Source organism: Anomaloglossus baeobatrachus, chromosome 1 (assembly GCF_048569485.1).
Source record: "Anomaloglossus baeobatrachus isolate aAnoBae1 chromosome 1, aAnoBae1.hap1, whole genome shotgun sequence".
NCBI classification, from domain to species: domain Eukaryota; kingdom Metazoa; phylum Chordata; class Amphibia; order Anura; family Aromobatidae; genus Anomaloglossus; species Anomaloglossus baeobatrachus.
The window spans coordinates 178,074,734-178,090,872 of record NC_134353.1 but is presented as its reverse complement, the minus strand read 5'-3'; the positions used below and the strand labels follow the sequence as shown (position 1 = coordinate 178,090,872).

Genomic DNA, 16,139 nt, shown 5'->3' with positions numbered 1-16,139 from the left:
AAACATCGGGTAACTATAGGAAGCGCTTCCCTTAGTTACCCGATGTGTATCATGGTTACCAGCGAACACCGGCTCCCGGTACACATGTGCAGGGAGCCGGCATACGCTGCGGTCAATAATGAAGTGTCATGCAGCGGTGAAAGAGTTAAAGACACTGCAAGACACTTCATTATAGGCATCGGGCACCCCCAGAAGAGAGAAGACAGAAGAAAGAAGACCCCCGATAATACTCACCAGACGCCAACCGGGAGCAGGTGAGCGCATCAAGGTCTTGCAGCGGCGGAACACACACACACACGCACACACATAAGAACAGACACACACATCAGATCACACTCACTCACTCTCACACACACCTCACACACACACATCAGATCGCATCCACACACTCACAACATCCAGTGATATCGCTTACTTCTCAGCGGCGATACTGTGCGTGCAGTGACCTTCCAGGACCTGCCAGAGGATCACATGGCCGGAAGCATGTGGTATCTCCGGATGTTGTGAGTGTGTGAGCGCGTATGTGCTATATCATCAGTGTGTGTGTGCGTGTATGTGATCGGATGTGTGCGTGTATGCGATCGGATGTGTGCGTGTATGCGATCGGATGTGTACGTGTGTTCTGATGTGTGAGTGTATGCGATCGGATCTGTGAGTGTCGTCAGAAGGCAGACGAGCACGGCGTGCAGCACAGCTGCTGGGACCGCCCACCGGAGGGCACAGGGAGACGTGGGGTGTGAGTGTATGCGATCAGATGTGTGCGTGTATACTGTCTGATGTGTGACTGTGGAGCACTATGGGGAGTGCGCAGCATGGGGGATGGAGCACGATGGGGGGTGCGCAGCATGGGGGATGGAGCACGATGGGGGGTGCGCAGCATGGGGGATGGAGCACGATGGGGGGTGTGCAGCATGGGGATGCGCAGCATGGGGGATGGAGCACGATGGGGGGTGCGCAGCATGGGGGATGGAGCACGATAGGGGGTGCGCAGCATGGGGGATGGAGCTCGATGGGGGGTGCGCAGCATGGGGGATGGAGCACGATGGATGGTGCGCAGCATGGGGGATGGAGCATGATGGGGGGTGCACAGCATGGGGGATTGAGCATGATGGGCGTGCACACCTCCCCCCAAAACACACACACACCGCCACACGCGCACCGCACAACACACCACACACACACTGGGAACCACAAACACCGCCCTACACAGACACCCACACACAGACAACGCCGCACACACACAACACCCAACACACAAACACCGCGGCATACACAAATATACGCACATACCGCGCAACACACACACTGCACAAAACATACCTCCCCCAAAACACACACACGCATTCCACACCCACACAAACCGCGCAACACACACAGCACCACACACAGACAACACTGCAGACACACAGCGCTCCACAAACAACACAACACGCACAACGCAACACACAAACAACACCGCACTCACCCCCCACACCCAGACAACACCCAGAACATTTACAGTGCCCTACACAAACACTGGCAACTACACAGAACAACATCTATATATATATATATATATATATATATATATATAAAACAGAAATCATACATTAACTACACAATACATTCTAGAATACCCGATGCGTTAGAATCGGGCCACCCTTCTAGTTAAAATATAATCAGTGGAAAATTATTTTAGCACGTATACAACACATTTTTTCTGCCAACATAAAATAAGAATTAGTGTTACATAGTTACAGGCACTCAGTAATTTTTTTTATTGATGTCGGTTTAAGAATCGTAGTTTCAGAATTTTATTGGAAAATTGTAGTTATTATACTACAGTTTTTTTCTTCTAATATATAGAATTAACATCAGATAGTTTCGGCACTCGGTAATTTTCTTTTACTGACATCCGTGTAGGAATTGTAGTTTCAGGGAGTGATGAACAAAATAAAAAAATTTATTTAAAGGGATAGTTTACTAGTAATCATTACTGGCCACATCGATATAACATTGAGAAACAAGGCTTCTCTCAGATATCTTGTGTTGGCAATAGTGCCTGTGAGCGGCGCTATTGCGGTCTGCTCATCCCCATGCAGTGACCTCAAGGCTCTGATGTCCAGTGATGTCACATCAACTTCCTGTTTACCTGACATCACTGAGGTCGGCCCCAGTCTCTCTGAGTGACTGGGCTGTGGGCGGTGTTTCTCTGCTCATCACAGCCCAGCGTCACAGCCCTGTATCTTCCTGCTCCCTCCTTCACTGCAAAATGCCACAAGCAGGAGGGATGGTGGACTGTGATGAGCGGTGAAACTCCGCCCACAGCCCAGTCACTCACAGAGTCTTGGACCCGCCTCGGTGGTGTCAGGTCAACTGGAAGTTGACATGACATTACTGGACATCAGAGGTCATGGAGCCCGGGGGGAGTCACACGATGGGGGTGAGTGGACCGCAAGAGCGCTGCTCGCAGGAATTATTGCCAACACAAGGTATTTGACAGAAGCCTTGTTTCTCAACGTTATATCGAAGTGGCTTGGAGAACTAAGTAGTGAACCACCTCTTTAAAAACACGGTATTGACTGCAGCATGGTTAAAACCTGACGCATTTCTGGCATACAAAAAACACCCTTATTCCCTGGATGATGCTGTTCTTTTTTTCTTGAACATCTATTTTTCTGGTGGACCCCAAACTAAAGGATCTGGCACCCTTTTTTCCCCATATCGAGGACAGAAATTACAACATATAGCATGGCGAGCTTCTATTTTTTTTCATCTGTTTTCATTTTATTGATATGGAAGGGAACATGAAATACCACAAAGACAAGAAAAAAAAGTATAGAGTTATATGTCAGGAAGCATCAGCCATGTGAGGAGGAATTGGAGCTGCAGCATTCCACAATGAAAAATCAAGACCTTGTTTAAAGTATCTGTGTATGGACTAGCGAAATTTAATATTAAGCCTCTTGGAATGGAAATATAGTCTAAAAGTTTGTTGATGTGGAATTTGCACTTTGATTGGGCCACCCATCTAGACATCAGTCAGAACTTCTAATAAAAACTGAAGAATTTCAATTTTGAATATCACGCCTTATAAAGATTTGGATTACATATCTAGTAAACGGTTGACACTAAAAATCTTCAGTGATGAGGTCTTCCATATAACATCTGTGATATCCATATATGTTTACTGCTTTTCTCCTCACAAATTTATTGACTTCAAGTAAATGTATTATGACATATTATAAACACCCCTGATGAACCTCCTGTGTAGGAGGAGAAACGCGTAGGGTAAAAATTATTGAGTGAAAATGACTAATCAGGAGTTTGCAAATAATGTCATGTAAATACTTTTGTGACTTCAGGGACATTTTGGCCTGGGTGAATGTATTCTGGGTACTCCTAATTTCTCTATCTTGGGTTTGTGAGAGCCTCAGAATATAGACATACCTAAACCAAATTCAGTCCAATCGTATATATTTAAGGTCAATTGGTGTAGTGATATACTTACCCCTATTTTTGTTTTGGGGTATATCACTGGTCTTTCTGCTGTATAACCAGCTGGAGTCTCTCATATTTGTCTGTTTATTTTTTGTCTATGTGTGTATCCTTAAGGATTTATATGTAAAAATTATTTTTAAAAATGTTTTTTACAATAAAGAATCGATATTTTAGAAGTGACTTTTTCTGTGAAACATTATATGTCAGGAGCGGACACAGACAACAGTGGTTCTATGAAAAAACAGTATATGGGCTACTTGCCCACCAATACCTCTTCATAGAGCACCTTCTTATATCACTCTCAACCCCAAGTAATTGGGATCTGTAAAATTCTTTAGCTCAGGTCCTTACATTTGCTCTTAGTGCGCCTTGTCCCTTGTCCCAGACCCTCTGAACTAGCCCATTGCACATTTGGTAGGTCTGGGTCTACCATAACTGAATTATTTATTATTATTATTATTTATTTTTATAGCGCCATTCATTCCATGGTGCTTTACAGTGAAAATGTATGCCATCTGTGATTTTCAATGCTTTTTCAATACTATAATTACAGGAATATTAAATCTGGAACCGAGAACTGATATTGAGATGAATCATTTTCATGTACACAAGCTATTTTATATCAGACATATCTTCCATCTAGACCGGGTTTTGACTTGCCACAGTGGTTAATTCATATTCTCGATGAGAACGCTTTCCCAGGAACACCTTATCTTTATCATTCATATGGGTAAATACGTTCAATGGGCTTTGTTAATAAAATCCCACTATAGACTTCAAATTAGCTAGAGTCTCAAGAATTCTGAAAAAAGAAGAAAGATTCCACTTTTTGTTACCTGCTTCTAATCTTTGCCTCTTTTATGTCTTACAGCTCTACACATTTGGTTATCCACCAATAAATGTAATCTCCTTTGGATTCATTTTTAATGCATTTAACAGATTGTATCGTTTTAATTGAATCTATATTTAAATATGTCCGTAAGCTTCTCTTTTTTTAATGTTTTGTTTTCTTGTGTGCATCTCATGAATATGCAGAATTTGGACTAGAAAATGTTCAAAGCGAAACAAAGGAAAGGATTTCAATGTGAATAGGATAGTACAACGCAGCCAAACTATTTGAACATTAAAAACTAATTACTCTTGAATAGATAATTGTTTCAACAAGCGTCCATAAAACAAATATAAAAGCAAGCATGGAGTCACCGATAACGCTGTAATTTCTCAATCTGTAAAGGCGTTATAAAGTAAGATGTGCATAATATCACACTCCATAATTTTTAATGAAAAAAGCCAATTAAAATCTCAGGAGGTTTGGACATGAAAATCACGGCGGTGTCATTTTCCTGTTACATTGCCCTTGCTTGTACACATTTTACTATATGGAATACATTGGAAATAAATGTTTTAGTAAAAAATACAACTACGATAAATGCATAGTGTTATCATTAGATGGCAGTGCTGCTATAAGATACTGTCAGATGGAGGAGCGAAAGTGAAATGTACGTGGGCACTGGAAGGAATGACACGCTACTTGGTACAGTTTGTGCCACATAAGCTGGAAAACAATTTTAGAATTGATAATAACTTGTTGCGTTTACTTTCCTAAAGTCATGGGCTATCTGCTCTACTGCAGGAACCATGTCACCTTGGAGGCACTGGTGTTTATACCAGATCTGAGGTAAGTATTGGAGAACAATAGCGTGACTTCTGTAAGAGAAGGTTCTGAGAAATTAGGAGAAAAAAAAAGTGCAAAAAGAGCATAAAGCCCCATACAAGTTAGATTAATGTCGCAACCGCAGATATTTACAGGTTCAGCTAAAACTCTAACCAAGTGATCATTAGGGGGAGATGTTAAACGGAACCTGTCAGGTGCAATATGCACCGAGAACCACAAGCAATTTTGGGTGCATATTGCTAATCACTGCCTAACCGTCCCTGTATCTAGTAGCATAGATAAAGAGATCTTTAAAAAAAATATTTCTTAAGATCCTTTATGATATGCTAATGAGCGCAGGGGCTAGTTGGAAGGGCGTTAGTTCCTGTGCTCATTATGCCCTTTTAGCATGTTAGAACACCCACCGGGGAGTGCTAACGTGCTATGCCTATTGCTCAGCATCATCATCGGTAGTGATGCACGTGCCTGTGTCCATTGAAGTCAAAAGTGAACCCCGGCACACTGTGTAGTTCCCCAGAAAATAACACAATTTCAAATCTTTGGTCTATTTTTTCTTTATTGTAGATAGGTGAAAGAAAAAAGTGCTGTACAATGGTAGAAAGTCCACCTTGAGACGTTTCGGCCTTAGGCCTTCATCCGGTCGGACAATCTGACTGTGGTATATTTTACATGTGAAAAATACATAGAAAAAACAGATATCAGAAATGCATATGGTTACAACAATGGTTGAAACATGACATAATAATGCAAATGAGAGGAGAAACAACATGGTGACCATGGTCACATTAGAATCAAGGGCCCTAGATGATAACTGATAGGGAGCTAGATTAGTGAGGAGAGATACATCTGAAGATACAAGAAATCCCATATATAACTATAGCACTAGATTAGCGGATAATAGAAGAGGATAAGATGCTCACCCATATGGAGTCGTCTCTGTTAAGTAAGATGGAGTATAGTATGATCAGAGGAAATGTAGAAAAATCAATTGAGGATATTATATCTATCCTCAATTGATTTTTCTACATTTCCTCTGATCATACTACACTCCATGTTACTTACCAGAGACGACTCCATATGGGTGAGCATCTTATCCAGATCTGTAAGCGCCGCAGAGCATCTTTAAGTCTGTAAGATGCTCTGCACAGAGAATCGTGACATCTTCCTTTCAGATGATGACGGAGAAGGATTTGTCGTCTTGAATTATAACACCAATCCCTTTATTCAGCATAGTGATAATCTATTACCAATGGTGCCTGGCAGCAGCTTTCACATAGTGAATATTGGAGCATATGGGAGTCAATGAAGATATCTATAAAGAGATTAGCTGTTATACGTACAATGTACAGTATCAACCTACAGCAATCAAATGCATATGGCTTGCTTATCATCAAAATATAATGTATTATTAAAATCAAGTTTTTGTGTTAGACTCATTTTCAAAGATTTTTGGCAATGGTTATTTTGTCATACCTCAATCTTTACTAAAAAACAAAATGATTACTCTCACATTTATTGCACTGACCACTGGGGCTTATTACACTCTAACTTCCTGTTGTTCCAAGACATTACACATGGACATTTGGCACAATGAACAGACTCTGACCATATCGTTTGAATTGAAATATATGTGACACCCTGGACCTCAGGGGTCACCAGTAACAACACCCACCACACAACATACACACCCCCATCCCTTGTGAGGACACACCCGTCACCCGAAAGGGAGACCTGATGCCTCCCTCAGGGCCAATAGGGCACACCAGGTGGGCGGAGTCAGGCGGAAAGGCACGCCCACCAAGGAGACTACTGTCCTGAAGCAGGAAATACAGAAAGTTAGTTGAGAGAAGGAGTTGTAGAGTGACAGTGACAGGAGGTGTGAGGAGCAGAGCTGTCAGGGACCCGGGTTGGAGCCTGGGACGCCCGTAACGTCAGGCAGGCAGACGGTGGTGGCCGCCTGCAGGAGTACCAGTATAGCAACCGGCGGAACCGTAGGGAGCGGGCCAGGGTTGGAGCCCACCGGCCCTGAACCGGGGAGTCAACCGTTTACCGGAGCACCAGAAACCGGGTACTCAGACCCCGTCCTAGCTTAGAAGCCACTGAGTGTAGGCAAATTAACTGATTGCAGTCTGGACCTCACGGGTTCATCCTCACCCAAAGTCCCAAAAGAAGGCAACAGCCTACCGATACCGGGTGAGAGCCACCGCCAAGGGCCAAACATCCGACAGGCCAGCGCCTGCGGGCAACCAAGGGCTCTTCTGGCAGCTAAACGCCGGGGAGCGGGCTAACACTGCCCAGGCAGGGGAGCCGAAAACCACAACAAGAGGTGCAAGGGAAAGGGGCCACCATCAGCCTCACAAGGGACACAAGCAGCCAGCTGCGGGACCCGACCATACCCGAACTTTGGTTTACCAGTGACTCTGAGTGTGAATTAATAGTGAGTACACCAGTGCCATCCGGACACAACACCACACCGCAGTAGGGCACCTTGCACCCCAACAACATCATCGCCCATCCCGCCGGGCCCCGGGACACACCGCCCCTACCCACAGAGGGGCTAACATCCAGGCTGCGCCTTCAACACCGATCCCGGGAGCCCCCTTCACTTCAGCCGCAGTGGTGGTGCATCCCATCACCACGACCCGTGAGTGGCGTCACGACCCATACAACGGCAACGCGGCCTCCGGCTGCGAACCTCGTCCCACACCACCACCCCACTGCCTCCCCTTAACAGAGCGACGTGGCCCCCGGTCCGGAGGCGCTCGAGCCACCGACAACCCGAGCCCAGACCTCGAGCGACTCGGCCTGGCAAGGGAGCGGCCGAGCCCCTCTCAGGGCGGTACATATACAATGTGCCTGTGCAGAGGCCATTGTGAAGAGAAGGAGCACAGGGTCAGCTGTGACATCGCTTATTGTGATGGGTGGCTCCTGTGTATAGAGCCTGTTCCTGTCATTGTAATCCTGTCGCTTCTGATAAGGAGCCTTGCAGAAAACCCTTCCTGAAAGAACAGGAACTATTATTTTTAAAAAACCTAGTGGCCAGTATAACAATTGCAAGTTTAAAACATTGTGATATGAAAAAAAATTGTCAGCATTTAAATAAAAAATACTGTAAATGTAACACAAACACACAATTTAAACAATGGGAAATTTTCTGCTGATAGTTTCCTTTTAAACTAAATATAGTTTACATTACCGGTGAAACATGAAACACTCAAAAAGTTTGCTGGAGAAAGTACAGTAAGCGTGGAATCTTGCTATGTGAATTAAGGTCATGTCCTAACTAACAGCAAACCTGGGAAGACGTATTTTCTCTTTTATCAGACAGTTCAAATGAAGGTTCCATCTCCTCCACAATTATCTCTGTTCTCATAAACATCCTTATGCTTGCAGCTACAACAATATTAACGAGACAGTGCAAAGAAACAAGTATAGAAGTCATTGCCTTAAAAGCGGTATTCTCAAGTCGTCTCTTGAGCAGCTAAGAGCAGTGCAGTTTCCTTACTAATTGGTTTCTAGCAGGGTGTGCTCTCCTCCTTGAGTGACAAATGGTGAAGAGTAAAATTGTATTATTAGTAGAACTATAAAGCTCAGCACAGCCTCTTCTATAACACTATCACTACGGCTATGTGCCCACGTGTGCGCTATGCACCGCAGTTAAAAGGTGCGCTTCAGAGCGCAGCTGAAAAGCTCCGTTCTGAAGCGCATGGTGCCTGCAGAGAACGTGCGCTCTGCATGCTGCCTCTCCCTATAGACAGCATGCAAACCGCATGGAAGAAGTGACATGTCACTTCTTAGAATGCAGCAATTCGGGCAGCAGCCGAATCGCTGCGTTCTAATATGCCACGTGCGCACGGCTCCTGCACAATCTCCATAGACTATGCAGGGGACGCAGGACGCATGCAGTTACGCTGCGGTGCAGATCGCAGCGTAACTGCATGAAAACACGCAACGTGGGCACATACCCTACCAATGGTTTGTTCTATGTCATGTTATCACTATGCTTACACATGAGATAGAAAGGCATTTGACCAAGCACACAGTTCTGGATAGGGAGAGTAGAAAAGTGATAAGAACCAATTCTGAAACCTGGTGGTTGGTGATGTTGTAAGATAGGGAAAAGGATGGAGGTAAGCAGTTAACTGCTCTATACAAATCCATGGGCTGAAGACAGGTGGCTAGGATGATAAGCGTCAACTTCTCTTTTGAAATGTAATTCCTGCGCAAATATAACCTGGTTTTAGAGGTCGGTCACCATGGAAACAAGCTCTGCACTCTAACAGACAAAAGCTTACATTGAAGGAGAATAACAGCAGGTAGAAATAGTAAATCGATTGCAAACTTACTTATTATTTTACTTGTCTAACCTAATTTTAAGCAATTTAAGAATTTGACAATACCCATTTATTACCAAATATATTGTATTATGAAACCCCCCACTTGCCTACAATGTCTTTGTAAATGCAACTTCAGAGCAAAAGTGTAAACTATGCTCACGCTACCCAAAATACAAATCATTTAACGCTAAACATTTTTGAAATGATTAAAAATGTGACTGTTGATTAGAGTTGAATAAATTGTTTCAATATTATTCAAATGTGAGACGACTTTAATGAAATTTGCAAGTCCCAGTGAATTTGAACAATTCACAGTTCGATTTACACAAATTCCCCAAATAATATCCGCCACCATTATACTCAATAATGATGATTGCATTGATTGCAGAAGGCTGACATGACCTGAGTTGCGGCTCATAATGCATTGCAGCTATTATGTCACATGGTATTGCGCCGCTAGTCAGGAGAGACTATCATTGCCCTTATAAAAGCTGAGTCAGGGAATGCAGCAGCCATTTTAGGGTGATTTAGAATGGCGAGAAGACATAAGAGTTTGTAGCTCAGCAATAGAGATAGGAGTAAAAAGTCCTAAAACATTAGACCATATAATCCAGGCAGTAAAATGTTAAATAACTGCAGCAGTGAAGAAGATGAGAATAGTCGTCTGAAAATAAAACAGAGACTGAATTGATATGTGGAGCGAGACTTGGGAGAGGTGCCAGCAGCAGTGCCAGTGTCTGTCATCCTGCATTTCCATTACAATTACTTTTTTTTTCATTCTTATATGCTTGCAATAAAAAGCAAAGACGTACAGCAGCTATAATTCTGTGAAACAATACTTTATACAGAACAAAATGAACTCCGTCAGAGATAGTGTGCTTGTTTGCCATAAGCTATTGTACTTTTTGTGTTATCCTTCTTGTGAAGGGGCGAATGACTGTTGTTTAAAAAAACTGGATGAGAACATTACCCAAAATCCAGATATTTAACTGCGAGTGTTTGACTCACCAAGAACGCGTTTCGCCAAAGCATTTTGTGCACAACCGTTTTACTAGTCACATTTTACATATGCACGGTACATGCCCCCAATATTGTGCCCAATTGTATTTTTTGGCTTTCTGTTCATGTATCTTCCTAGCATTTTTTTATTTTGTCATTTGTTGGAAGGGGCTTGAATTTTGTAAAAAGTAAAAAAAGAATGAATAAATAATAAAAAGAAATTGATATCAATATTTGCAAACCTTGCATTTCTTATTACATCTTTTTTGACAAGGGTTAACCCCTTCAGCCCCGGGGCACTTTCCATTCTTGTGTGTTTGTTTTTTGCTCCCCTTCTTCCGAGAGCCGTAACTTTTTTATTTTTCCGTCAATCTTGTCATATGAGGGCTTGTTTTTTGCGAGACAAGTTGTACTTTTAAATGAAACCATAAGTGTTACCATATGGTGTACTGGAAAATAGCAAAAAAATTCCAAGTGTGGAAAAACTGCAAAGAAAGTGTGATGGCACAATAGTTTTTGGGATTTTTTTATTCACGGTGTTCACTATATGGTAAAACTGATGTATGTATGTGAGGCCTGAGGTCGGTGCGAGTTTGTAGACACCAAGCATGTATAGGTTTACTTGTATCTAAGGGGTTAAAAAAATTCACAAGCTTGTCCAATAAAAGTGCCGTACGTTTTGCGCCATTTTCCGAAACCCGTAGAGTTCTCATTTTTGGGATCTATGGCTCAGTGACAGCTTATTTTTTGCGTCTCGAGCTGATGTTTCTAATGGTATTATTTTTGCACAGATGCTACGTTTTGATCGCCTGTTATTGCAGTTTGCGTAAAACTTGCAGTGAACAAAAAACGTAATTTTGACATTTGGAATTTTTTTTGCCACTACGCCGTTTACCAATCAGATTAATTGATTTTATATTTTGATAGATTGGGCATTTCTGAACGCGGTGATACCAAATATGTGTATATTTATTTATTTTTTAACCCTTTAATTTTCAATGGGGGGAAAGGGGGGTGATTTGAACTTTTAGGTTTTTTTTTCATGTTTTAAAACTTTTCTTTTACTTTTTTTTAATTTTACTAGTCCCCCTAGGGAGCTATAGTGATCAGCAATCCGATCGCTCTTATCTATCTGCTGACCACCAGCTATACAGCTGTAAACAGCAGATACAGTCACTTCCTGCTTCCCTGGCCTCCGGGCCGGGTGAAAGCAAAAGTGAAATGTCATACCTGCAGGCGTCATCACATGACCCTGTGCTACCATGGCAACCACCGAAAGTCACGTGATCACTCACGTGAATTCCGGTGGGGGGCGGCGGTAAGTGAAAATCTTCACCGCACGTATATACATCTCGTTGCCAGACGTTGGCAGCAAAATGTAAGGGGTTAATGTTACGGGTGGAATGCAATTCCACTCGTAACATGTAGGCACACATATCAGCTGTTGAAAACAGCTGATATGTCTGCCGATCAACGCCTCCTGCCGCGGCGGATATATCCATCCATGGTCGTGAAGGGGTTAAATAATTAAGGTTGGATACATTGTTAAAAGTTAACTATAGTGTTGTAAAATATTTACGGTAAAAGAAAACGTGGTAAAGGTAATGGATGGGGTAGTGTAAGGCTAATTTCACACATCCGGCATTTCTCCGGATTGCCAGATCCGGCACACTGCAGTACAGTGTTAACACTGTAGAATGGCATAGTGGCAGGCTCCGGTCACATGCTGTCAGGTGACTGAAGCATGTGACCGGAGGTTGTCGCGATGCCATTCAACTGTATTACACTGTACTGGAGTGTGCCGGATCCGGCAATCCGGCGAAATGCCGGATGTGTGAAACTAGCCTAAAAGTGAAAAAACGTATACCAAGGCTAAGAATATGGGAGCCGCTAGCAGGAGCAGAAGCTCCACCAGTTAGGCTAAGAGCGCACTTTGCGTTTCCACCTGCGTTTCTGCTGCTTTTTAGATCCGTTTTGAGAAGCACCTTTTTCATGCCAAAAGGCATGCATTTTGATTTTCCAGCAAAGTCAATGGAAAATGGTGATTTTCAGACCGCACTTTGCGTTTCTAAACGCTGCGTTTAATTTGCATATTTTGTGGCAAAAAACATGTGTTCAAAGAAGCAGCATGTCAGTTGTTTTTGCCATTTTGGGTGCGTTTTGCTAACATTGAAGTCTATGAGAAATGGCAAAAACCAAGATTCCTTCAAATTCCTGCGTTTTACCTGCTTTTCCAGTGCAGAAAACATGCATTTTGTACTTCCAAAACGCAAGCTTTTTGGACATCAAAATAATAATTTGATATGTCCCTTTACACACACACATAATCAATTAAATTTAAGAAAAATGTGCATTTATTGCTATTTTAGCGATAAAATGTATATTACCGCTATAATTTTATGAAATATATCTATTTTCATTATTTTTCCCATTAATATAGATTTGATCCTTTTTTTTCTCTTTTTTCATTCTGTTTGACTGTTTAAACTTTATTTAGCAGTGTCTTCATGTTCAAAACGCATCTGTCAAAACGCAGGTGAAAAAGCATGGAAAAAGCGCTGAAAACGCATCTAAAACGCGGTAAATATGCATGCGTTTTCAGCACTAAAGTTCTGAAAAAGGCAACTTTGGTCAAATCAATTAAGCCAAAAACGTGCGTTTAGAACTGCAAGTAGGTGAACACAAAGTGCGTTCTTAGCCTTACACCGTGTAGTAGTACTACGGTACTAAATGCAAGCCACAATCGTCCGCCTGTGCTCTTGGCAGCGTATTCTAGAAGGAGTGATGGCATGTGTGACGACACATCACTCATCTCAGTCACAGCAAAATGATGTCACCTCTAATACTGAGTCAGTGCTCCGTGCAGAAAATGTCTCCTTGATCTGATTAAGGCCTAAAACACACTTCCACAAAAAAAAGTACGTGTCTCACGGTCCGTTTTTCTGGTCCGTGTTCCGTTTTTTATGGGCATTTCTCTGGTACGTATGGCATCCGTGTGATGGCGTGTGTGCGTGTGGAATGTCCGTATTGACATAAAATACGTACGTGTGCTGTCCGTGTGCTGTCCGTTTTTAAAGGCCCGCATTCTTACCCAATTAACGTTGTTAATTATTCATCATTAGATCCTGGTGTTTTTGTTTGCCATCAAATGACCTGATAGATTGGTAACAAGTGTTTCAGATTTTGTGATTAAAAACGGACACGGATGATACGTGCTGAACACAGACATACTCCGTGTGCGGTCCGTGCAGGCACAGATCCATAGACTAAAGCGGGTCCGTGCCTGCGTGCTGCCGGCCAAAAACGGACATGTCGTCTGTGTAGAAAAGCGCACACACGTACTTACCACACGGACACACGTTCCGTGTGATTTTACGTGTGTGTGCCATCTAATATTGAATAACATGGGTCTCCGTGTCTCTGTGTCTCCGGTACGTGCAAATACGTACCGCACACGTACAAAAAAAACGGATGTGTGTTGCGGGTCTAAGAGGGATCATTTTTGGATTGCTTTTTTTTCTTTTTTAAGTTTTAACTACTTCACAACTATTTTTCATTTTTGTGTTTTCCTCCCTTTCTACCAAGAGCCATAACTTTTTTATTTTTCCATCAGTATAATCATTTGAGGACTTGTTTTCTGTGGAATGAGTTGTACTTGTGAATGACAACATTCATTCTGCCCCGTATTGTACGGGAAAAGTGGGAAAAAATTCCAAGGGAGGTGAAATTGCAAATAAAGTACAATTCCCCGTATGTTTTTCAGGTTCTTTATTTACCATGTTCACTATATGGTATAATTGACCAGGTCAGTGCAAGTGTGTCTATATTAAACATGTATAGTTTTATTTTTATCTAAGGGCTGAAAAGAAATTCATAAGTTTGGAAAAAAAGAATTGTGCTTTTGTTGCCATATTCCGACGCCCGTAATGTTCTCAATTTTTGTGATCTGGGGCTCTGTGATGGCTTATTTTTTCGTCTTGATCTGACATTTTGAATTATAGCATTTATGTGAAGCTATGATGTCTTGATCGCCTTTTATTGCATTTTAATGCAATGTTGCGGTGACCAAGAAAAACATAATTCTGACATTTTGTTTTTTTTTATATCTCACTATGTCCTTTGCCAATCAAATTAATTGATTTTATATTTTCATAGGCTGGGCATTTCTGAGCTTGGCGATATCAAATCTGTGTACTTTTTATATTGTTTTATTATCAATGGGGCAAATGTGGTAATTTGACCTTTTTAGGTTTTTTTTCAGATTTTTAAAAATGTTTTTTTCCAATTTTTATTAATTTTATTAGTCCCCCTAGGGATCGTTGCTGCTGATCAGAGTTGTAAATGCGATCTATAGGGTTAACACGCTCAGGTCGTTTCAACATATCTGCTAATCGGATCAGCAGACATGTGCAGGGAATAATCCGAGCCTGCATTAAAGGGACAGAGATGGCCAAGGAAGAATATATACATTCTTGGTCGTGAAGTGGTTAAAAATCATTGAAAGTACATCAGTGCACTGTGTTATTGAATGGGCTGTTGGTTACTTCCCTGTTTCCATTTGTTTCCATGGTAAGGTTACTTTAATATTACTAAGGCTGTGTTTGCGCTAAAAGGATTGAAAGTGATTGGATACAGTCCGTTGTATACATCTTTACAGGACAATTGGAATATCTGACATTTTTGGGTGAAATTTTAATTTGAAAAGATTCAGTCATTCCTACTGTCGAGTTTTTCCTGTAGATGGAACAATCTTTGCATAAATCTACAGTAAAGGTGAATAAGAGAATCTGTGTAATATATCTTACCAGAGAAGTCAGCTATCCTTCATACTTAGCAGACCCTTCTTCCCATCCCTCTTGCCTCTTGATCTCGTCATCCATTCGGAAAAAAAAACAGCTTAACTCCATCTACTCAGACATAAAGGACTGCGCTCACTGCGGTTTGAAGCTACATGGCCTATTATACTCTATGGAGAGGGGAGTTTTAGGAGGAGTGAGGATCAGAGGGGGAAATGTGCAGAGGAAGACAGAACCATTGTGCTGAACTTTCTATCCAGTCCTTTATCTTACATCAAACTTCAATTCCCATCCAGACGACTCAGTACAGCTGTATAATTTCCACCATACTGCTGCTGCTTCTCTCTAAAGAAGAAGGAGTCCATTACTGTGTACTGTGCTACATGTGTGAGACACACAGTAGGTAGTCCCCTACCACCAGCTCAGGGTGGATTGCAGATTAAGGGTACGCTCATACGAGCGTATAAATCGGACGAGTACAATGTGAGAAAATCTCTCATTGCACTCGGACCAATGTTAGTCAATGAGGCAGAGCAGTTGGTCAGCTTTTGGTCAGCTCAGATTCTGGATGAGAGAAAACTTGCAAAATTGTCTTAAGGCCCTGTCACACACAGAGATAAATCTGCGGCAGATCTGTGGTTGCAGTGAAATTGGGGACAATCAGTGCCAGGTTTGTGGCTGTGTACAAATGGAACAATATGTACATGATTTCACTGCAACCACAGATCTGCCAAAGATTTATCTCTGTGTGTGACGGGGCCTTTACTCTCCCGGATGAGAATGGGACCGTTTTTTCATATGTTCATGTGAGTCCAGCCTAAGGCCTGTTTCACACACAGACGTTTTTCACTG

At 42.2% G+C, this 16,139-nt stretch overlaps 1 protein-coding gene across 2 annotated transcripts in view; it reads right to left on the bottom strand.

Annotated features, from left to right (window-relative positions):
- AADAT (aminoadipate aminotransferase) overlaps positions 1-15,444 on the bottom strand; it is a 177,077-nt gene extending 161,633 nt beyond the window's left edge. The window contains exon 1 of one of the 2 annotated variants that reach the window (XM_075335007.1): positions 15,297-15,444. The gene's annotated coding sequence lies outside the window, so the exon portion shown is untranslated. The remainder of the gene's footprint in view (positions 1-15,296) is intronic. The other variant, XM_075335043.1, reaches the window with a different exon arrangement.
- Between the last annotated feature and the right edge of the window lie 695 nt (positions 15,445-16,139).